This window comes from Trachypithecus francoisi, unplaced genomic scaffold (genome assembly GCF_009764315.1).
Source record: "Trachypithecus francoisi isolate TF-2019V2 unplaced genomic scaffold, Tfra_2.0 Lachesis_group3, whole genome shotgun sequence".
Classification (NCBI taxonomy): Eukaryota; Metazoa; Chordata; class Mammalia; order Primates; family Cercopithecidae; genus Trachypithecus; species Trachypithecus francoisi.
This window is the reverse complement of record NW_022681468.1, coordinates 97,679,041-97,704,614: the sequence shown is the minus strand read 5'-3', so window position 1 is coordinate 97,704,614 and position 25,574 is coordinate 97,679,041. Positions and strand designations below refer to the sequence as shown.

General features: G+C 38.3%; 1 long non-coding RNA gene across 2 annotated transcripts in view; it reads left to right on the top strand.

The window, feature by feature from the left end:
• Positions 1-21,225: 21,225 nt before the first annotated feature.
• LOC117070185 overlaps positions 21,226-25,574 on the top strand; it is a 99,504-nt gene continuing 95,155 nt past the window's right edge. For both annotated transcript variants that reach the window (XR_004431822.1, XR_004431821.1), the window contains exon 1: positions 21,226-21,420. This is a non-coding gene — a long non-coding RNA (uncharacterized LOC117070185). The remainder of the gene's footprint in view (positions 21,421-25,574) is intronic.

Below are 25,574 nucleotides of genomic sequence, written 5' to 3'. Positions count from 1 at the left end.
CTTTCTCTCACCTCTCATATCCAACTTACCATTCAGGCCTGCTGATTTTAGTTCTTAAATATCATTTAGCTTCTGTTTTCTCTTTCCATTGAAATTCTCATTGCAGCCCTTGTATGGATTACCTCCTGGCCTTCTACCTGTGTGACTGTGTCTGTGTTGTTCACCAATCTGTCCTCCACATAGGTCAGACCACGCCCCACACCTCCCAATCCTCCTTAGAATGAGGACAAACCTCCTCACCATGGCAACAGGCCCCTTTCCATTTCTCTGACCTCACTGTGTGCCCCTCCTCTATGCTCTGCACTGCAAAGACTCAGAGTCTTGTACTGGCCAAGGTCAAGATCCCCCTGCTCCACACCTTTTCCTGGGATGCCCGATCCTCATTACTTTACCCACTTACTGCCCACTTGTGCTTCTGATCTCAGCCCCAGCTGCCCTTCCTAGAGGAAGCCTTTCCTGACGTTTGTAACCAGAGCAAAGCCTTCCCTTGGGTGCTCTCATCATTCCAGGGACCTGCCTGCACAGCACTTGTACCCATCAATCCTTTACATTAACTTGAGTAATAGATGTGTTAGTGTCGGGATCTGCCTCCCAAGAGTGAAGCCAGGAAAGGTAAGGCCCTATCTGTTTGCATTCCTACAGTCTAGTGTGCTCAGTAAAATATTATTTAATGAGAATGAATTGGACATGGCAGCATGGCTAGAAAGTGATGGATTTTGGATTTAAACATACTTCTTTCTGGTTTTAGAGACTTTGCTGTTAACACCATTCACTTTTGGGCAGTGTCATTTTAGCAGTAGCACTGATAAGGGTACTTTATACTAAGATCAAACATATTTTGGATCCATCAGATGAAGTTTGATAAAAATGGGTTATTATGAACCCACTGATAAGCAGAGCTGCCTGACCAAGATTTCCAGATTTTGCATCAAAGAGAAATGTAATGAAAGTGAATCTACCTGGGCTGACGGGAGTGGGTGGAGGGCTGAAGAGTGAAGCAAGAAGGGCTACTTCTATAATGCCCTTGACCCTGCCTTTCTCTGTTCTTCACTCTGGCTGAAACTGACCACCCTGAGTGTATTCAGATAATGATAAATTATCTCCGTCAGACATTGTGTGTGTGTTGGGTCATATACAAGAGAGGCAACTTCTGTGAATAAATGAAGCCCTGTAATTAAGGAATGTGTAGAAAATTGCAAGGATGCATTGGTGCTTTGTCCTTAGTACTCATCCCTAATGCCACATGTCCTTGAACTGGCTTGTATTTGCTACTGACACGACTAGCAGCAGGATGGAGGGGAGGAAGAGAAAGGCCCAAGTGTTGCAATACTTAGCACCTAATTTCAGCCCTGCTACAAACTAAAAAACCAACTTTGGTTAACTCCTTAACTTATTTGAGTCTCAGTTTCCTCATCTGAAAAGTCAGTAATGGTTTGAATTCCTTCAAAATCTGACATTCTGTTATCTCTCTCTCTCCACTGTGGAAACGCTGGGAGCTATTGTTCTTTTATTGTCTCTAGTGGACATTATGACTTCTGCATTACAGAGGTGCCCTTTCCAATCTAAATAACCCCTCAAAGAAATTAAGTCTGCAATCATTTCCACCTGGTAAGCGAAAAGGCAAGAGGAAAGAGCTAGTTGTCAATAGCTCTGTGGATGGTAACAAATTAATTCAGTGGAATGGGATTTGTGCAAACACGTGCATATATAGCCATAATTTGCCTTTCATTTTCCTTTGCAACTCAGAAAAAAGTGAATAATTTCCGATGAGCCTCTCATTTGAACATATTAAAAAACACGTCATTGGCAAAAGGCATATTTGGTTGCTTGATTACCATATATCTCCGAGTATGCAGAACAGTTATTTTTCAGTTGGGGGCAATTAGCTGAGTAGAAAGCTGCACAATCTTGGGAGGAAGAAAAATCTTTGTATGTCTTATAGTGGCATGGAGAAAGCAAAGTGAAAGGGCAGAGCATAGGAGGTCATTAAGTAACTAGGTAAGGGGTCAGTTGCATTCCCTCCGGTTACTCAGAGATGAGGCCCTAAAGCAACGGCGGCAAAATTGTGGGTGGGAATGTGTTTGTAAAGGGTCTAGATAGTTTACCCAAGAAAAGTGCGAAAGGGAAAGGGCTAAAAAGATGTAGATTGTAAAATTCATGACTTCATTTGCTCTTCTGCCTTTAAAACCTTTTTGCTACCACTCTGTCATGTTCTCAACTTGTCTAAGGCCACCTTGGCTTATCAACTGCGAGGGAAAGTTGTTTAAACTCTCTAAGCCTCCTTTTTTCCCCCACTGGTACACTTAGGGGCACTAATTCCTGATTTTTCTGCCTGAGTTATTGTTGTTCAGATCCCATAATTGTTTGCATATGTGCCTTATAAGATGTGCCACCTAACGCACGTTGTGGACAACCTCAGGTGGAGGAGTTCGGACATCTGTGCGCCTGGATTTGGCTGTTACTAACTAGATGGAGTGGGGAGGAAGGGCAGAGAAAAGCATTGTAGACTTTTTCTAGATTCTTTTTTTTTCTCCAGAAAATGACATTGCTCTTATATTTGAAGACAACTATCTGCCTAGGTATATGGAAATTCTAAAGTTACCAGAGCTTTGCATTGATTCTAGGGCAGCGTTTCAAGATTGTTGGAGCAGCAACATCATTTTACTTTATAGATTTCAGTCAACAGGCTGGTCATGGCCTCCTCAACGTGCCAGAATCTTATAGATGGTGGGCGTCAGTGGGCTGGAATTACAGTTTCCATCTCTTAGGCTGGGCAGTCCCATGGGGGCAATGGTAAAAATTTAATTGGAACATATATCAGAAGTAATGAGAAATCCATCTCCTTAAAGGCTTCCTAGGAGATTTCCTGAAGATTTATAAAAGACACTTCATTGATCAAATGACTCTGATGTTTCCCTCCCACTGGAAGCATTCAGGTCACCAGGCCACTTATAAGCGTTGTCTTCCCCTTTCTTAGTAACCTCTGCTCATAGAATTTATTTATGGCATAGCATATACTATTTAACTTAATATTCTGATGACCGGAGCCAACAAACACACAGCGTCAATACAAACTGCAGTATCATAACAGACTTCCTTTAAAAATCTTCTAATTTTTCTTTAAAAACACTGATGTTTTTGTAACTTACTTCAACTTTAGGAATATGAACATTTTATAATGCTGGAAAAATTATTTGAATTTCTTTTCATTTAAAACCTATAGCTTTTGATTTATTCCAGCTTTCACAAATATTTTATTTTCCCACTATAGAAAAATTGAGTTTAGAGATAAACGTGAAGAAAAAAGTCACTCATAGCTCCATCCAAAAGTCAACAACTCTTAATATCCTGGTCTAGTTTTCATTCTTTTTGCTATGTTTCATATGGTTTCATCATATGTCATAAATAACTATATATATATGAGTTTTAAAATAATACATTTTTATTGTCATAAATGAAATACATATTTAATACGGTGTGATTAGGACATATAGAGAAATATAAAAAGGAAAATTAAAGTCATTTAAAATCTTACCAGAATTAATATCCATAAACATTTTGATGTATTTTCTCAGAATATTCTTTCCTATGCCTTTTATATTTTTCATTATTAAATATTTCAAGCATATAGAAAAGACAGAAAATAATATGAGAAACACCTGTATATCCACTATGAAAAAATTTAAAATATTGATATTTTCCTACATATATTTCAGATTCTTTACTTTTGCCCTCCCCCGTTTTGTTTTCTAGCAAAACAAAGCATTACAGATACAGTTGCAGCTTCCTATGCTCAATTTTATCTTTCTAAAATTTATTTATATAGAAATGTCTACCTCTGGTCTATTTACTTTCCCTGCTGAATAATACTTTACCATATGGAAATACCACGATGTACAATTACAAGCAATAGTGCCATATACATTCCTGTACAGGCTTCTTGGAAAGAATCTCTCTTACTATGTTCCTGGAAGTGGGATTGCTAAATTGTAGGGTAGGCTTGTCTTCATTTTTACTACGAATTGCCAATTGTTTGAAGTAGTTATAACAATTTGTATTCCCACAAGCAATACTGGGAAGCTTGTTTCGTGTTTGACTTCACTTGATTTTGCTAGGCTTTAACATTTTTTTGCCAATCATATGAGTATAAATTGGTATCTTTTAATTTATATTGTGCACATACTTTATTACTGGGGACACACGTAACCTTTCTTTCTAATGCATGGCTGTCATGGATTTGTTTTCAGTGTAACTCATTTATTAAGCACTGAAAATTGCAAGGCTTCTTGAAGTTGCTAATCAGGGCTGCAGACAGATTTGATGCTTTAGGTCCATGTTCTCTAACTCTGCCTCTCTGGTGTCAGTATTTCTGCCTTCTAGTTTTAGTGGTTCCCCTTTTCAGGGCCTGGGAACATTCTGGCTGCAGAAATCAGTTGCAGTAATGGGAAGGATTTTTACTAAAGCAACTCAATTGTCTTCTTACTTAGTAATTATGCAGACTTGAAAATATATTTATGAAAATGACTCAAGTTATATACAAAAACATACACTACCAAAGCATATGCAAAGTGCAAGTTTTCTTCCATTCTTCTCCTCTTCCTCCTCCAATAAATAACCACATGTAGAAAGCCTCTACTTTTTCCTTTGTATTTGTGTTTATGTACAAATGCAATGAATATTCTTGAACATGTCTCCTTGGGCCCATGAGCAGAAGGTGAATGTGATTTTTTAACTTAATTTTATCAATGTACATCAGCACTGTATTCTATAATATGGAAGTATGAGAACTAATCTAACTCTTCTAATAATGGGCATTTAGGTTGCTTCTAGTTTTTCATTATTTTAAGCAATGTTGCAGAAAACATTCTTGTCAATGTCTTTGGACATCAATGTGAAAATTGTCTTAGGAGATATTTGTAGAAATGTTATTTACAAGCTATTTTTTGCCTACTTTATTAATTTTTATTTAAAACATTTTAAAGTACCTTAGGAATTGGTAACTTCTAAGTAGGTGTAGGACGCAATACCTAGATTCTCTGAGTTGATGTTCTGTATAAAGTGGAGGAAGTGACAGTAACTGCCTGATAGGGTAATTTTGAGGATTAAATGAGATACTGTGTACAACGTTCATAGCATGGGGTTTGGATCACAGTACAGGCTAGAAAGTTCCCTTATGCCTTCTCTTAGTCCGTCCCCAACCCCAATACACCCTTGGATATTTTTCCATCACAGATTTTAGAATTTGATAGAAATGGAATCATATTGTGATCACTCCATGGTATAAGGTTTTTTGCAGTTAAGAAAATGTTTTTGATATTCAACCATGTTGTTGCACATGTCAATGGTTCTTTACTTCTTTCTCTTCCTACCTCAGCTCTTAGAGAAGGAATAGTGTAAAAAAGACAGAAATAAAACAACATATTTCCACTTATAACAGGTTTTGGTCTAGAGCTGGCATTGTTCTCAAATATCTCTAACAGGTTCCCGTGGAAAGAAAAATTTGTTTTCTATACAGAACATAACAGGAAACAAAACAGAGGCAAAAGCCCTCCCCGTCCTCCGTGTGAAAAGCATCGTGTTCACTGTATTTCTCAAATGGTAAATGCAGGCATAGGGGCAGCTCTCCTTATTTTCTCACTGTCAGCCCCACCACACCTATTTTTTCATCTGGGAAAAATAATGATGATTGTAATAACAATGGGAAAACAATAACAAGGACAGTAGAAAAGGTTATTGAATGCACTGGCTGTGGCAGGGAGCAATCAGAAATATTTTGTTTTTGTTCCCTTTACTTCTTCAAAGTTGCTATGTGGACTCATTCTTACCCACCCATTGGATAGAATCTTTGACATTTCATATTCCACTGAGTAATTTAAGCTGTTAAGAAATCCTGTCTAATTTAACACAGGAACAGAAAACCAAACACCGCATGTTCTCACTCATAAGCAGGAGTTGAACAATGAGAACACATGGACACAGGGAGGGGAACATCACACACTGGGGCCAGTCAGGGGGTGGGGGACAAGGGGAGGGAGAGCATTAGGATAAATAGCTAATTCATGTGGGGCTTAAAACCTAGATGATGGTTTGATAGGTGCAGCAAACCACCATGGCACACATAGACCTATATAACAAACCTACACGTTCTGCACCTGTATCCTGGAACTTAAAGTAAAAAATAAAAAATAAATTAAAAGAAATCCTGTCTAGTTTAATTTCAAAATTCAAAAACCTCATCCAATTTAAAACTTCACCCTTCCTTGCACATTTTAATACATAAAATAACAACAAAAACTAATGAAAAGAGGCATAGGTTGAGCGTCCCTAATCTATAAAACCTGAAATCCCAAATGCTCCAAAATCTGAAATCTATCCATATGGATGGCTGAGATAGTGACATGTGTGCTTTCTGATGGTTCAATGTATACAAACTTTGTTTCATGCACAAAATTCCTAAAAATATTATGTAACATTTCATTCGGCCTACATGTATGAGGTGTATATAAACATAAGTGAATTTTGTGTTTAGACTTTAATTCTATCCTTAAGAGATCTCTTTATGTATATGTTAATATTCCAAAATCTGAAAAAATTCAAAATCCAAAACACTTCTCATCCCAAGGAATTCAGATAAGGGCTTTCAACCAGTATACCCAAAAAGTCAATGGATACTTTAAAATGAAATTCCAAAAACATTTAAATTGTCCAAAAGACATCAATAGAAAAGGAACAGGACAAAAAATGGGGAGGGAGAGGGGTGTAAACAGAAAACAAGCAAAATAGTAAAACAAATAATTAAATGGTAAGCCTAAATCCAGTTACATCATTCTACCACTAATAAATCTATATTTAATAAAATTAAATGTTAATGAATCATACCACATACTACAATTAAAGTGCAGAGATGGCCAGAATTGACTTAAAAAACCACAAGACCCGATTCTGTGCTACATATATAATACGCACTTTAAATAGAAAAAACGACAAATATAAGTAGGTCTAAATAAGTACATTTAATATCTTTCTTTTTTCTTTTTTTTTTGAGACAGTATCTTGCTCTGGAGTTCAATGGCACAATATTTGCTCACTGCAACCTCCACCTCCCAGGTTTAAGCAATTCTCCTGCCTCAGCCTTTGGAGTAGCTAGGATTACAGGCACCCACCACCATGCCCAGCCAATTGTTGTATTTTTAGTAGAGACAGGGTTTCACCATGTCGACCAGGCTAGTCTTGAACTCCTACCTCAAGCGATCTGCCTGCCTCAGCCTCCCAAAGTGCTGGGATTACAGATGTGAGCCACTGCACCTGTAATAAGTATAAGTATAAATAAGTATAAAAAGATATACTATGCAAACCATCAGTAATGGAAGTCTAAAGTAGCTATATTAATATCAAATAAAATACACTATAAGTCAAAGAGTATTGCCAAAGATAAAGAGAGACATTTCATGATAACAGAAGAGTTGTTCATCAGGAAGATAGATTTAAAAAAATTAAGTACCTAAAATCAGAGCTTCAATTTGCACAAAACAAAAATAGAACTAAATGGATAGACAATCCACAATTTTTATTGGTGATTTTAATACCCATCTCTCAAGCAATTGATACATAAGCTAGACAGAATCTTAGTAAAGATGCAGATGATCTGAACAACACTATCCACCACCTTGAGCGAACCTATGGAAGGTTACACCCAATAACTGCAGAATACATATACATTTCAAGTACATGCAGAGTTCACCAGGGTAGGTCACATGCTAGGTTATTAAAAAAAAAAGACTCAATAGATTAAATCAAATTGGGTTCATGCAGTTTATGTTCCCTGACTACAATAGGATTAAAATAGAAATGAACAATAAGAGATCTAGGAAAGCCCCAAGTATTTGGAGATTAAATATAATCCACAAGCTTAAGAAGAAATCACAAGGTAGAATAGAAAATATTTTACTCTGAGGGATAATCAAAATATAACATGTCAACACTTGTGAATTACAGCCATGGTAGTGCCCAGAGGGAAATACAGCTATACATGCTTATACTGAAGTAGAAAAAAAGAGACAGGTCTAAAATAAATTACCTAAAGGTCTATCTAAAGAAGATTGGGGGGAAAAAAAAAAAAAAAAAAAAAAGCAAAGAAAACTTCAAGGAAGTAGTAAGAAGGAAGCAATGAAGATAAAAGTGCAGGGATCAACCAAATTGAAGACAGACAAAATATAGAGAAAATTAACAAGGCAAAAAAGTTGGCTCTTTGGAAAAATCAACACTAATAAACCTCTAGCTATTCTGATCATGACAAAGAGAGAAAATAGAAATTATCAATATCAGAAGTGAAAGAGAGAGAAGTGAAATTATCACTACAGATCCTACAGACATTGGGCCGGGTGCGGTGACTCACACCTGTAATCCCAGTACTTTGGGAGGCCGAGGTGGGCGGATCACCTGAGGTTGGGAGTTCAAGACCAGCCTGATCAACACAGAGAATTCCCTGTCTCTACTAAAAATACAAAATTAGCTGGGGGTGGTGGCACATGCCTGTAATTCTAGCTACTTGGGAGGCTGAGGCAGGAGAATTGCTTGAACCCAGGAGGTGGAGGTTGTGGTGAGCCGAGATCACGCCATTGCACTCCAGCCTGGGCAACAAGAGCGAAACACTGTCTCAAAACAAAATAAAACAAAACAAATCAACAACAACAACAACAAGACCACCGTTTAGAAGGGGAAAAGATTTGAGGAACCACTTTGCAAAGATAATATTACAAGTGGGACAAAATGTTCCATATCAGTAAGCATCAAGGAAATGAAAATTAAAACCACAGTGAGATACCACTACTCACCCAACAAAATGACTAAGTTTGGAAAGACTAAACACGAAATTTTGGCAAGAATATGGCATAACTGTAACTCTCCTATATTGCTAATAGGAATATAAAATAGTACAACCACGTTGCCAAATTTCTGGAATTTTCTTATATAACTAATATACATGTCATCTATAATAATAATCCCTGTTAGGCATTTACCCCAAATTAGTGAAAATACATGTTAATAAAAATACTTATAGAAGAACACAACAGCTTTATTCATAATAATCAAAAGTTGAAAATACTCTTGGTGACCATAAATAGAAGATCAAGTAGCAAACTATGGTAATTCATATCATGAAATACTACTCAGCAATAAAAATGAAAGAGTTACTAATATGTGCAACCCATGGATAAATACAAAAATCCTTTTGCAGACTGAAGGAAGCCTTTTATATATAGGGCTATCGTAATATGATTCCATTTATGTGGAATTTCTAAAGTTGGCAAACTTAGTCTACACTGGAAAAAACCCAAGGGTGTAGAGGTGGAGATTGACTGAGACAGGTCATGAGGGAACTTCCTGGGGTTGTCTTTGTTCGTTTTCCAATTGCTGATAAAGACATACCTGATACTGGGTACTTTATAAAGAAAAAGAGGTTTAATGGACTCACAGTTCCACGTGGCTGGGGAGGCCTCACAATCATGGCAGAAGGCAAAAGGCTCATCTTGCATGGTGGCAGACAAGAAAGAAATGACAAACAAGCAAAAGGGCTTTCCCCTTATAAAATCATCAACTCTTGTGAGACTTATTCACCACCACAAGAACAGTATGGGGGAAACTGCCCAGATGATTCAATTCTCTTCCACTGGGTTCCTCCCACAACACTTGGGAATTCTGGGAGCTACAATTCAAGACGAGATTTGGGTGAGGACACAGCCAAACTGTATCAGGAATTATGGTAAAGTCCTTTATTTGATGCAGTTTTTGGGTTACACAAATGCATACTTTTGTCAAAATTCAGCAATACATACTTACAATTTTTTCATTTCATCATTTGTAAATTTTACACCAAAAGGAAAAAAAAGACACCAAATTCTAGTTAATGCATGTTGAGTTACTGATGTCTACAATTTACTTTGAAATACCTAAAAACTAAGATGGATTAGTGGATGGATAGAGAGATGGATCTGTGGATTGACATGAGATAAAACAAGAATCCAGGTTGGTGAAGATATAGTTGTTCACTGTAAAGCTTTTTCAACTTTGCTGTATGTTCGTAAATGGTCATAATAAAGTATCAGCAAAAAAAAAAAAAACCCCTTCATCTCTCCTCCTCTTTGTGACAGCCCCAGCCTGAAAAACCCACAGTGGGAAGGGAGAGGAGGGCAGTGTATTTGGCTTCTGATTGTCCACCCCTCCACTCCTTAGCAGTGGTTTCTGGCCCTTCTAGGGCTGGCTAGGGGGGCAGGGAGAAAGGAGAGATAGAGGAACAGTTAGGGTCTTAATGAATTGTTCAGTTGTATTATGGTCTCACATTTTGGGTGCAGATATGCAGTTGTTGGCCATTTCTTGTGGGTTCCTCAGATATCCCCTGGTAGGGTTCTCTGACAGCAGTTCACTACCTCAGGCAATACATTTTCTGGGTGGCCACTAAGAGCCCTCCTACCACCTGCCTCTGGTGGTCCAGGGCAGCCTCTTCCTGCTGAATTGCCTCACCTCTGGCAGGAAGCTTTTTTGGTCAGAGTCTTCCTTAAAATCGATGGCTCATTCTCTATTATGCAGTTCATATTTGACCCATATAAAACATGCACACACCTTCGCCTGCTTTAACGTGAAGTATGGTCCACTCCCAATTCCAATCTCTTCTGTCTGCCCCGTTATTCCAACTCAGCCACAGCCTTTTGCCTTTGAACTTTATTCAGATGTAATAGCAGTTCCCGAGTTCTTCAAGCTTCAGGGATGTGGGCCAGTCTGTCTGAATGGTTAAAGTTCCTGTTCATGCAGCTCATTTGCCTTAAAATGAAGGAAAAGCATTTTTCCATCCATGAGTATTGGGTAAGGAGGGAGTTCATACAGCACATAACCCTTTGAAGAAGTCCTCAATGTAATCTTCCAATGAAACTTTAGTCTTAAAAAAAAAAAGAAATTTTAGTTGGCGGTATCTAATAATCTATTCTGGCAAAATTGGGCACATCCTTTGCAAGTTTTGCCCACAAGGTCTAGAACCTGACTGTAAATGAGAGGATTCTTGACAACTACTGTTTGGTGCCTACTCTTTGATTCTAACGCCAAACTTGGAGAAGACAGCAAGTTTCTATTGTCCTGTAACAATAACTAATCTGTGCTTCCCTTTGCTGTCTCGCGTATAGTAAAACATTTATGAGGTACCGATGCTTGCAGAAAAGTGTTTTAGAAGTGAAAGTCAGAACCCTACTGTGGAAAAGAGGCTGAGAGAACCACACATCCTACTCCTTCCCTTCCCGGAGGAGACTCAGATTTGTGATGTGGTTTCTCTGGGGAAACATGAGTGAGTAACAGAAGAGATCAACTAAACTGTGGCTCACTGCTCAGAAATCAGTTCCCCTCCCCACTCCGCCCCAGATGGAGTCTTGCTCTGTCGCCCAGAGTTGGAGTGCAGTGGCACAATCTTGGCTCACTGCAACCTCCACCTCCCGGGTTCAAGCGATTCTCCTGCCTCAGCCTCTTGAGTAGCTGGGATTACAGGCATGCGCCACCATGCCTGGCTAATTTTTGTATTTTTAGTAGAGATGGGGTTTCACCATGTTGGCCAGGCTGGTCCCGAACTCCTGACTCATGATCTGCCCGCTTTGGCCTCCCAAAGTGCCGGGACTACAGGCGTGAACCACCGCGCCCAGACAGAAATTGGCTTTTTTTAACCTCCCCTCTGCCTGGGAAATAAGAATTAAAACTGCACTTTTCCTCCCACTTTTTTTAAAACTAGATGAGCCTGTGTTCTGTTGCTGCACTTGGTGAGCCTTTGAACTGAGAGTGGCTGAGCGCAAAGTACCCTGGTAGCACCCCCGGGCCAGCTGAAACTGATCGTGCTGCCTTCTTTGGAGTGGCTGCCCCTTTAAAAGAAGACTTAACCTGGGGGGCTTTATTTGGCTCTGTGATTCAGCTGGAAGGAGACCTGAGCAAGGCCGAGGTAGGGTTGTAGAGCAAAGGGGCCGTTTGTCCCACAGCCTAAAAAAAGCAGAACCATGATGAAGCGGCATCATTCGTCTGGGTAATACCCGAAGTGCGTTGCCTCATGCCAAGGAAATCAAGGACATGGACACACATGGAGTGAGCTTAAGAGTGGAGGTTTAATATGCAAAAGAAAGAGAAAAGAGAACAGCTCTATCTCCTGCAGAGAGACAGGGGCTCCTGAGTGAGTCTTCTGGTTTTGTGGTGAAGTGCACAGGTATTATAGACTGGCTTGAGGAGACAGTGTCTGATTTACCTAGGGCCCAAAGATCGGTTGGACCAGGTGAGACGTTTACACAGCACTTGAAGAAGCTGGCCACCCCACCCTAATCTTATTATGCAAATGGTTTTCTACTTGGCCAGTGCCATGTTGTCTGCTCCTTACTGTATGTGGAGTTGATAAACCGTTGTGGCCAACATGGTGAATCCCCATTTCTACTTAAATATAAAAACATTAGCTGGGCATGGTGGCAGGCGCCTGTACTCACAGCTACTTGGAGGCTGAGGCAGGTGAATCATTTGAACTCGGGAGGCAGAGATTGCAGTGAGCCGAGATAACACCACTGTACACCAGCCTGGTGACAGAGCGAGACTCTTGTCTCACAAAAAAAAGAAAGAAAAAGAAAAGGCGAAGATGGAGCCGTCATGTTGAACATACCTAGCCCCCAGGTAGCCTTCTTCTATTGTCACACCTGCAGGCATTCACCCGTGTAAGCTTCCAGCTTGCTTATCTATGTCTGCAGCTCGATTTTACAGGCTGCTCTTTGCTAGAAAAGAAATGATTTGGGGGCTGCTTTTTATTAAAAGGAAAACCTTACCAAGGACTTCCTTACCCTCACTATCTGCCTAAATATTTCCTTTTTAACTCCTGTATCAATGGGACTTCTAGATTACAGTTGAATAACTAGTTGTGGCTGGTCATGAACTCTGCCCCTACTAAATAGTGGAATGCTTTTATTTTCTATATTTCAAGGAGGATCTCTTTGCTTCTTGTCCTTCTGAAGAGCAGGCTGGAAACTGCGTTTAGAACACTTGCTAGGCGCAGTGACTCACGCCTGTAATCCCAGCAATTTAGAAGGCTAATATGGGAGGATTGCTTGAGGCCAGGAGTTTGAGACCAGTGTGAGCAACATAGCAAGCCCTCATCTCTAAAAATAAAATAAAATAAAATAAAATAACAATGAGCCAGGTGTGGGGTGCACACCTGTTGGCCTGTTGTCCTAGCTGCTCTCACGAGGCCAAGACAGGAGGGTCACTTGAGCTCAGGAGTTTGAGGCTGCAGTGAGCCATGATCATGCTACTGCACTCCAGCCTGGGTGACTCCATCTCTTAAAAAAAAAAAAACAAAAAAAAAAACAACCAACAAAAAGCCCATTTCCTATCCAGGATGGGAAGTGGTAAAGCCTTGTGGCGGTGAGTGACCCAGAGGCAGAGCAGCCATTTGGCCACGGCTTTAATGGTGCAATTTAAACCTCGTGTTTGTCCTGCTGACCAAGGCTGCGGCTGTCTTAGGGTCCTCTACGTGGTCTGGCCTTGGAGAAAAAGGAACTGTTATATATTCAACACTTCCTGTGTGTGGAGCCCAAGATAAGAACTTTATGTTTGTTATTTTGTTTCAGCTTCCTGACAGCTTTCTGATACTGTATTTCCCTTTCACAGATGAGAGAAAGGCTAAGTAGCTTGCCCAGAATCACACAACTCAGAGGTAGGAGGGCCACGTTCTTTAACTAGTTTATAAGTAGACATCTTCCTCAGAGCCCAGAGCTGACAGCATAGTGTTGACTTCACAACTAAGCTAATCAAATTGACATTTAATGAAAAGCAATAGATTATCTCCTGTAGCCCCAGGAAGAGCCACTTGACTATAGCTAATCAGTGACAGAAATGCCTCTATCAAAGGAATACGTGATCAGAATTCATGGGCAGCAATGGGAGATAGGAATGTGGGAATGAGAGGTGTGAGCTCCAGGGGTACTGGAGAGGGCTTCTCCCCCAGTGCTCCCTGACTCTGGAATGCTGCTGCCTTATAAATATGGATCCAAACCCATTCTGTTGTTTTGTACTACTCCAAGGCCTGAAGCTCTCTTTTGGTGCACTGTATCCTCCAATAACTTATTCAAGCAAGGATACACCGAAGCAAATTGTTCTGAAACATGACGTTATTCCTTATTACACTTACATGACTGGTTGGGCATAAAATTTTAGATTGGAAATAATTTCTGTTTCAAATTTTGAAGATATTACTCCATTATTTTCTGGCTTCTGGTAGTGCTGTTGAGAAGCCTAAAATCAATCTAATTTTTGATTCTTTGTAAATACTGTTTTTTAAAAAACTTTTCTGAAAACTTTGGGGAGTTTTCTTTCTTTGTTATGTATTCCAAATTTTCAAGATGATCTGCCTTGATGTGGGTTTGTTTTCATGTGTTTCAACCCAGGAAGTTATGTTGTTCACCTTGAGACATTTTCTTTCTTTCTTTCTTTCTTCTTTCTTTCTTTTTAACTTTTATTTAAGTTCAGGGGTACAAGTGCAGGTTTGTTATTTGGGTAAACCTTCGTCATGGGATTCTGTTGTACAGATTATTGCATTACTCAGATATTAAGCCTAGTGCCCATTAGTTGTTTTTCCTGATCCTCTTCCTCCTCCCAGTCTCCACTCTCTGAAAGTCCCCAGTGTGTGTTGTTCCCCCACCTGCCATGTGTCCCTGTGTTCTCATCATTTGGCTCTCACTTATAAGTGAGAAAAATTGTTATTTGGATTTTTTGTTCCTGCATTAGTTTGCTAAGGATAATAGCCTCCAGCTCCATCCATGTCCCTGAAAAGGACATGATCTCATTCTTTTTTATGGCTACATAGTATTCCTTGGTGTACAGGTACCACATTTTCTTTATCCAGTCTACCATTGATGGGTATTTAGGTTGACTCCACATCTTTGCTTTTGTGAATAGCACTACAATGAACGTATGTGTGCACATGTCTTTATAACAGAATGATTTATATTCCTTTGGGTATATACCCAGTAATCCATTACTGGGTTTGCTGAGTCAAATGGTGTTTCTCTCTTTAGGTCTTTAAGGAATCACCACACTGTCTTTCATAATGGCAGAACTAATTTGCACTCCCAAACACAGTGTATAAGTGTTCTTTTTTCTCCACAACCTCGCCAGCATGTGTTGTTTTTGACTTTTTAATAATAGTCATTCTGACTGGTGTGAGAAGGTATTTCATTGTGGTTTTGATTTGCATTTCTGTAATGATCAGTGATATTGAGCTTTTTTCACATGATTGTTGGTTGCATATATGTCTTCTTTTGAAAAGTGTCTGTTCATGTCCTTTGCCCACTTTTTATGGTTATGTTTAGGGTTGTTTGTTTTCCTCTTATAAATTTGTTTAAGTTCCTTATAGATGGTGGATAGTAGACCTTTGTGGGATACATAGTTTGCAAAAATTTTCTCCCATGCTGTAGGTTGTCTGTTTACTCTGTTGATAGTCTCTTTTGCTCTGCAGAAGATTTTTAGTTTCACTTGACCCCATTCATCAACTTTTGCTTTTGTTGCCATTGCTTTCGGCATCTTCATCATGAAATCTTTGCCTGTGCTTATGTCCAGAATGGCATTGCCTCAGGTGTCTTCCAGGGTTTCTATAGTTTTATAGTTTTAAACCTTTAATCTACCTTAAGTTAATTTTTTGTCTGTGGTGTAAGGAAGGGGTCTAGTTTCAATCTTTTGCATATGGCTAGCTAGTTATTCCAGCACCATTTACTGAATAGGGAGACTCCTTTCCCTGTTGCTTGTTTTTGTCAAGTTTGCCAAAGATTCTGACTGGTGTGAGATGGTATCTCATTGTGGTTTTGATTTGCATTTCTGTAATGATCAGTGATGCTGAGCTTTTTTCATTTGATCGTTGGTTGCATATATGTCTTTGGGTTTTACATTTAAGTCTTTAAGATAGCTGTAGATGTGTGGTCTTATTTCTGGGTCCTCTATTCTGTTACATTAGTCTATGTGTTTGTTTGTGTACCAGTACCATGCTGTTTTGGTTACTGTAGCCCTGTAGTATAGTTTGAAGTCTGGTAGCATGACACTTCCAGCTTTGTTGTTTTTGCTTAGGATTGCCTTGGCTGTTTGGGCTCCTTTTTGGTTCCATACGAATTTTTTAAAAACTGGTTTTCTGAAAAAATTAATAAAACTCATAATCTATTTCTTAAAAATTTTCAAGAACCCAAACAAAATCATGACTGTTTTTGGAGATTGCTCATTGAAGGTTTTTAAAAATTTATTTACTTCCTAGTAACTGGTCTATTAAAATATTATTGGTTAAAAAAAAATAGATAGACTTGTAGCTAGACTAATAAAGGAGAAAGAGAGAAGATTCAAATAAACACAATCAGAAACAATAAGGGCAATATTATCACTGACCCCACAAAAATACAAACAACCATCAGAGAATATTATGAAGAACTCTATGCACGTAAACTAGAGAATCTAAAAGAAATCGATAAATTCTGGGTCACATCTACCCTCCTTGGGATGCAAGGTTAGTTCAACATATGCAAATCAATAAATGTGATTCATCACATAAACAGAACTAAAGAAAAAATCCACATGATTATCTTAATGGATACAGAAAAGGCTTTTGATAAAATTCAATATCCATTCATGTTAAAAACTCTCAATAAACTAGGTATTGAAGGAACATACCTCAAAATAATGAGAGCCATAAGTGACAAACCCACAGCCAACATCATACTGAATGGACAAAAGCTGCAAGCATTCCCCTTGAAAACTGGCATAAGACAAAGATACCCTCTCTCCCCATTCCCACGTTAGCTTTGAGGGTTTTTTTTGCTCTTGGATTTCTAGTTCTTTTAGTTGTAATATTTGGGTTGTTAACTTGAGATCTCACTTTTTGATGTAGTCATTTAGTACTATAAATTTCTCTCTTAACACTGCTTCACTAGCTGCATCCTGGAAACTCTGGTAAGTTGTATCTTTGTTTTAATTAGTTCCAAAGAACTTCTTGATTCCTGCCTTAATTTCATTATTTACCCAGGAGTCATTCAGGAGCAAGTTATTCAATCTCCATGTAATTTTATGGTTTTGAATGAATTTCTTAGTCCTGATTTCAAATGTGATTGCATTTGCTTTGTGACCTAACATATCTTCTATCCTTGAGAATGATCCATGTGCTGAGTAGAAGAATGTGTATTCTGTAGCCATTGGATGAAATGTTCCTTGAATATCTATTAGTTCCATTTGGTCTATAGTGCAGATTAAATTTGATGTTTCTCTGTTGATTTTCTGTCTGGAAGATCTGTCCAGTGCTGAAAGGGGGGTGTTGAAGTCTCCAGCTATTACTGTGTTAGGGTTTATGTCTCTCCCTTTTTTGGCGCATGTGTCTGTTCTTATTTCTCTCTCTTTCTGTCTGTCTCTGTTTCTATCTCTGGAATTCTGATCATTTTAGTGTTGAACCTCTTTTAATTTTCTTCTGTGTTTCAACATTTTTCTTTTAGCTCTATTTCTGGAGGACATAAGGGTCATCTACTCAACTTTGTCATCTTAGCATTCTAATGAGAATTTTTTAAACAAGTTTCGCTGTCATATTTTCAATTTGTAAGAGTTTTCTTATTCTTTAAATTGGGTTCTTGTTTCATGAAAATGGTAACTGCTTTTTATCTCTTTGAGAACACTCATATGGGTTTCTGAAGGTCTTATCTCCTAGTTTAGCCCTTTCCATTCAGGCTGCTTTTATTTGTCTGCTTGCTCTGGTCTCTGCCATTCATGTTAGAAGCTTTGCTCAGATGCCTGGTGACCCTTAGCTGTCTGTTTCTGTTAAAAAAAGAAATGGAGCACTGAAAAGCTAAAAGCTGATAGAAGCTCTCTGATTGTAAGCTTTCTTGGAAGGTGATCTTGCGGGGTCTGAGTTTTTCACTTGGGCTGGAGAGATTCTCTCCAGAGAAGAATCATCTTACCTTCTGACCAAGTGTCTGCCACCCTCATTGGAACCAAGTGGTAGGAAACCTAGAGGATCTCACTATTCAGTATGTACATTTAAGCACTTCGTGTCTGGAGAGCACCTGCCTAGAGACACCATATTGTACCCTGTAGAGAGGAAACCTCCAGCCTACTGCCACCGTGGGATGCAGTCATCCAGTCTAGGGAGAGGATCTGGGATCTACGTACTACTTAAATATAATTCAACCCTATTTTCATGCTTATGTTTGCTCCTGCCTCCCGAGGTAAATTACATTGCCAACTCTTGAACTTTTGGGGATCCTGGTTGCCTTCCTACTGCTAGCTTGGGATTCAGCATCCCTGGGTCTGCTGTCAGGTGCCACTCACAGATTCTACTTTCCAGTTTCCTAAATGCTGAAAGGATTATCTTTCTTTTCTTCTTATCTTTATTGGTTTATTTATTTATTTGTAATTATCTCATGCTAATGTGGTTTAATGATGGAGTGAAGGTATATGCATTTATTCAACCAAACATCTTAGCTGAAATCTACATATTTATCTTAGACTAAAATCTTAATCATTCCATGTTTCAATTAATCAGAATTTTATATATGCATTCTGATTTTGGGGTGATGTGGGGGAGGAGAGAGAGAGAGAGAGTCAAGAGAGAGCCAGAGAGAGGATACTGTGACAAACAAATCTGTGGGTCTATGTACTTAGAAGTCAATAGGAATTTAGCCCTGTTCCCTGTCTAAAAAGTAGTGATGACCAGAAAATGGATCCTGAACTAGTCTAAGAATCCTTGAGGCAATGGGGCAGATCCAATTGTGTTCAATTTTTAGTCCTTAGGCTGAAAGGGGAAATACTGTAAAGCACATTTTAAAAAAAATTTCTGAAAGTGGAGTTTTCGGTTTGCCCTTAAATAATTGGATGTGGAAGGTAGCCATGCATCTTTGGCTAACTTAGCATTCATTGCTACATTCAGCGAGTTCATCTCTATATTCATGTCCTTTCTCTCCAGCTTAATATCAAAAATTTAAAAGTGAGGAATGTAGAATAGTTGAAATAAAAGAAACAGATCACCCATAACCTGCCTCTTCTCCCTCCCACCCAAGGACAACCATTGTTAACATTTTGCTATATTCTCTTCCTGTACTTTTTTTCCAGGCACCTTTATTCAAAGATATTTTTGACCCTAAAATTGTCTTAGACAATGAATACGTTGTTAGAGAAAAACTCCCACTCTCCTCACACTCCAGACTCCCCAGCTTGAAGGTGATTGACTTGGGAATCCCATATATTAACTTTATAGTGTTGCTATAATATCTTTTATCTGGGTATTCTGAGGTGTTCTCTCCTTATCACACTCTCCTTCATTCCCTTCCTTCCTGACACACACACACACACACATACACACACACACACTCTCTCTCTCATACACACACACTTACACGCACAGACACACACGCACATACACATGTGCACACACACACATATGCACAAACAAGCAATGGGTCAGAGAAGGCCATGTGGAAAACCATCATTACTCTCCAAAAGGAAGGACGCCCACACTTTTACAATGGACAAAAAAAAGCTCTGTTTTTGTGAAAAATGAATTTTCTATTAGGCCTGGAAAGAAACTAAAAAGTGTTTCTCCCTCTATCCAATGGGAACTTGTGTGTGTGCACATGCCCGTGTGACAGAAAGAGTGAGAGAGAGAGGGAGGGAGAGAAGAATGGAGGGAAGAAGGGAGAGAGATTAAAGGGCAAATGCACTGTGGCAAGCTCATCCTGACTGAGCGAGGAGCAGGCAGCTGTGGTGCTGAGATAGGAGCTTGAAATGCTTCATGGTGCCAAGACTGTCATAAACGGCTCCTGGGGTCTGAAAAAACGACAGCAGGATTCAGCGTTCCTCTGACAACCACTCAGAAAATAGAATGTGAACAAGAAGGAGGAAGGGAAGATGAGGGGCCAGCCATCAGAATGCTCCCTGTGGCTCTATGGATGCCTAGAAATGCTGGTCACTTAAAGGGCACAGGTGAGGGGAGGTTTGGACAGGTGGCCACAGTGCTGCCAAGCTACATAGCCTGCTCTCCCAATGGTGAATGTTCTTGCATAAGTAGTGGGGAAGATAGTCCCCTAGTTGACATAGGCCCCCTTGTCCTAGACGTACATTTTAATTTTCTCAGGTGATCACTTGCTTGGTTGTCTGTGTAAAAGGTCAGCAATGCTTTTTACTGTAGAGGTCTAGGTAGTAATAGTTTAGGCTTGGCGGCCCATATGGTCTGTGTCACAGCTATTCAGCTCTGCTGTGGTGGTGTGAAAGCAACCATATAAATACATAATAAAGGAGTGGGGCTGAGCTCCAAAGTAACTTTATGAGCACTGAAAAATTGCATTTTATATAATTTTTACATGTCCCAAAATATTATTATTCTTTTGAATTCTTTGAACCATGTAAAAACGTACAAATCATTCTCGGCTCATGAGCTGTATAATAAGAGACCACAGGCTGGAACTGGTGCATGCACCATGGTTGCCCAAAGCCTGTGTCCAAACTATGGCATTGTAGAGGTGGCAGGGATCTCTGACCCTCTGTCTTTTTCTCCTTCCTTCTCTTCAGTTTCCCATTGTGCTGATTTGGAAACCAGGATCAAAAGCTCAGGGAAGTGAAAGATTTCTGACTTAACCCGTTAGTGGCAGTGTTAGGAAAAAAACCCAAGTCTCAAGGAGCAGTTCTTATAGCCCAGACCAAGACTGAAGGCTGCTACTGTGATCGCAGAGGGCATGCCATCCTGTGGTACACTAGCTTCTTAGGGTTACACTGAATCTGAAACTTACTTCTTTTAAAAATCTTTCTGTTTTATGATTCTTCAATGCATAATTTGTTAATTTGTGCCAGTTACTCTGCTTAACACAACTGGGATATAGAGATAAGCAAGGTTCAACCCTGCCCTCTAGGAACTAATTTCTTCAGGGTCTGATTTTGATAATCCAGACAAATCTACTTATGTGTAGTTTCACCCTTAAAAATAAAATCCAGTACACTTATGTAAGTTATAATAATAATTAGAATTTGGAGGAAATCTGTTCTTGGAGCAAGAAGGCAAAAGAGAATAAAAAGTAAATGTCAAAGTCACCCTCTTAATGTGTGTTGAGTTTAAAACAAGACTATTATTTTAAATGAATACACAGAAATTTTGCTACCAAATGAGTACAATTTCTAATAGGAGATATGTCGATTTCTCTGATTCCGGGCATTTCTGGAAGTGTCCTTACTACCTACATTACTTCCTTCTGTAAAGCTCTACTGGTCAAGTCTTTACCTTTTGTGGTTGGATTTGTGCTTTTGGAAATTACAACCTGCTTTTCAAGTCGCATTTTGTAAATTAGTTGAGGCGTCTTGCTGAGTGATAATGTTTGAGTCAAAAACGTCATGAAAAGCACACTATGAATGGTGAGTTGTCATGGCAAAGATCCCAATTGTTGGACTGAGGCAGAAAGAACACAGACTTTAAGGTCTGACAGATGTAAGTGTAGCTCCTACCTCCACCACATATTAGATGTGTGCTATTAAAAGAGATATTATACCTCTTTGAGCGTCAGTTTTCCTATCTGTAAAAAGAAGATGGTAATCCTTTCTTTGCACTATTGTTGTAAGGATTAGAGATGACATAAATTAAAATGTTTCCAGAATGCTCCATATTGAGCATACATTGGATACACTTATTTGGCCAGTTCACTGCAAAGGATAGTATACAGGAGTAAGAATTTTTGTTTTTCAAAATAGACTTTTTTGGGGATTAAACTCTGAAGCAGTGTTAAATGAATGAATCAAGGTAGTTTTCACTTCTGTTGTTGAAGTATGTGCCTTCTTACGTTTGGTAATGTTGGAGTTTTCCACAGAAGAAGTTGACACTTCACTTCTGAATCATACTAGAAATACCATGTTTCAATGTTAGTTACTATTTTCTTTTTTAAAAAGTGTCATTTGTCTGGCTTCCCTTGAAAGATCAGCTAAATGTCACATTATCCCTGCTTCTGCTCATCTTTCAGAATGCTCACCACAATAGTCATAATGATTTCTTCATGCCCAAGTTTATTTTAAAAATCTTCTAAAGATAGTGTTACTGAATTTGTATTTGTTTAATAAAAATCAGGTTTATTTTTTCCATATAAAAATACAGATTCATTGTAAAACATCTAGAAAACAAAGAAAAGTAGATCTAAAAATATCTTAGTCTGATCACACAAAGCTAGCCACAGTTAAATTACTGTTTCCATTTTGGTGTATTTTATTTTAATCTTCTTACTATTTTTACTATCCTTCCTTATATCTATAATGGTGGTAACATGATCTATATATGAATGTGTATATATTACATAAATATATGAAATATATGTGTGTCTTTTAAAAATGGTATCTGTTTACTGTTCATTTATATATATATAAACATGATGTATATATCTGATGATATGTGTGTGTGTATATATATATCTCCATGATAGAAGTTGAAAACTACTGAAAACAGTATAGAAGTTATGAGAAACTACCTCTAATCTCATTATCTAGAAACAACTTTTTTCCCCATTGCTTCTCCACATTTTGGCTTAGATCAAATTTAGAAATAATTTTCTTAACATTTTTTTCTATTGTATTTTTAGAGTGTCTAGATATTGCTGCATATTATTATTATTATTATGTATTGTTGTTACAGGAACACCCACCAAGATAATCGTTCTGGAAAAGAATTTGGTAAGAAATATTTTCTGCCAGAAAGTGGTATATTAGCCTTTTCCAGTGAAAAAGATCACCCCTGATGACCCAGGTTATTCAATATGGGTTTTAAAAGATAAATTCCTGGACATGAAAGTAGACATTGGTTTTACATCAACAGCTCAATCTTTTTTTAAAAAATACACTTTAGTTTTAAAGCAGTTTTAAGTTAATAGCAAAGTACAGTGGAAAGTACAGAGAGTTCCTACATGCCCCACCGCCCCAAATGCACAGCCTTCCCCACCAGCAGCATCGTTCACTAGAGAGGTACGTTTGTTACAATGAATAAACCAACATTGACATGTGACTGTCACCCAAAGTCTATAATTTACATTAGGGTCCATTCTTGCTGTTGTACATTCAATGGGTTTTGACAAGTGTGTAATGGCGTGTGTCTGCAACTATAGTAACACACAGAGCAGTTTCATTGCCCTAAACATCCTCTATGCTCTGCCTTTTCATCCCCACCCCTACTTCCCAACCCCAGCAATCACTGAACATTTTACTGTCTCTATAGTTTTGCCTTTTCCAGAATGTCATATAGTTGGAGTCATATAGTAAGTGGTCTTTTCAGATTGGTTTCTTTAACTTAGGTATTTCAGTTTCGTGTATGTCTTTTAATAGTTTCATAGCTCGTTTTTTCTTTCTTCTTTTTTTCTGCAACAAAAGCCACAGTCAAAGCTTATTTGTTTTTATTACTGAATAATAGTCCATTGTATAGATGTACCAGTTTGTTTATCCATGCACTTACTGAAGGACATCTTGGTTGCTTCCAAGTTTTGGCAATTATGAACAAAGCTGTTATAAACATGTATGTGCAGGTTTCTGTGTGGACACAAGTTTTCAATTCATTTGGGCAAATACTAGCAAGTGTGACTGCTGCATCATATGGTAAGAGCACGTTTGGCTTTGCAGGGAACTGCCAAACTATCTTCCAAAGTGGCTGTGTCATTTTGCATTCCTACTAGCAATGAATGAGAGTTCCTGTTGCTCCACATCCTTGCCAGCAGGTGGCATTGTCAGTGTGATGGATTTTGGCTACTCTAATATGTATGTATTGGTATTCATTTTAATTTGCATTTCCTTAATTATATATGATGTGGAGCATCTTTTCATATGTTTATTTACCGTCTTTGTCTCTTCTTTGGTGAAGTGTTTGTTCAGGTCTTTTGCCCATTTTTGAATCATATTGTTCATTTTCTTATTGTTGAGTTCCTAGTATATTTTTGATAATAGTTCTTTATCAAATAGAAAAATATTGATAAAGATTTTAATATCAAATAGAAAAATACTATCTTTTGCAATTATTTTTTCCCAGTCTGTTGCTTGTCTTCTGATTCTCTTGGCAGTGTCTTTCATAGAGTAGCAGTTTTTAATTTTAATGAAGTCCAGCTTATCAAATCACATCTTTCATGGATTGTGCCTTTGATGTTGTATTTAAAAAGTCATTGCCACACTCATAGTCATCTAGATTTTGCTCTACTGTATCTTTAAGAATTCTATGTATTTTCTGTTTGGATCTATGATCCAATTTGAGTTAATTTTTATAAAGGGCATAAGCTTTGTATCTAGATTCACTTTCTTTCTTTCTTTCTTTCTTTTTTTTTTTTTTTTTTTTGCATGTGGATGCCCCATTGCTCTAGTACCATTTGCTGAAAAGACTATCTTTTCTCTATTGTATTTCCATTGCTCCTTTGTTAAAATTCATTGAATGTATCTGTGTGGGGTTTACTACTGGGCTTTCTATTCTGTTACATTGATCTATTTGTTTATTCTTTTACCAATACCATGCTATCCTGATTATTGTTACTTTATAGAAAGTATTGAAGTCAAGTAGTGTCAGTCCTCTGACTTTGCTCTTCTCTTTCATTATTGTATTGATTATTATGGATCTTTTGCCTCTGCACATAAACTTTAGAATCAGTTTGTCAGTACCCACAGAACAACTTCCTGAAGGTGCATTCAATTTACAGATCAAGTTGGGAAGAACTGACATCTTGACAATATTGACTCTTCCTATTCATGAACATGGAACATCTCTCCATTTATTTAGTTCTTGTATTTCTTTCATTAGAGTTTTGTAGTTTTATTCATGTAGATCTTGTGCATTTTAAAAGGATTTATACCTAAGTTTTTCATTTTTTGCAATCTACCCATCTGATAAAGGTCTAGTATCCAGAATCTACAAGGAACTTAAACAAACTTACAAGAAAAAAACAAACAACCCCATCAAAAAGTGGGTGAAGGATATGAACAGACAGTCAAAAGAAGACATTTATGGTGAAGCCCCATCTCTACTAAAAAATCAAAAATTAGCTGGGTGTGGTGGTGAGTGCCTGTGATCCCAGCTACTCGAGAGGCTGAGGCAGGAGAATAGCTTGAACCTGTGAAGCGGAGAGGTTGCAGTGAGCTGAGATCACCCCATTGCACTCCAGCCTGGGCAACAAGAGCAAGACTCCATCTCAAAAAAAAAAAAAAAAAGAAAAGAAAAGACATTTATGTGGCCAAGAAACATGAAAAAAAGCTAATCATCACTAGTCATCTCTGGTCTTCAGAGAAATGCACCTCAAAACTACAATGAGATACCATCTCATGCCAGTCAGAATGGTGATTATTAAAAAGTCGGAAAACAATAGATGTTGGTGAGGCTGTGGAGAAATAGAAATGCTTTTTTTTTTTTTTTTAATTTAAGTTCTGGGATACATGTGCAGAACGTGCAGGTTTGTTACATAGGTATACACGTGAGATGGTGGTTTGATGTACCCATCAACCTGTCATCTACATTAGGTATTTCTCCTAATTCTATCTCTCCTGTAGTCTGCCCAGCACCCCAG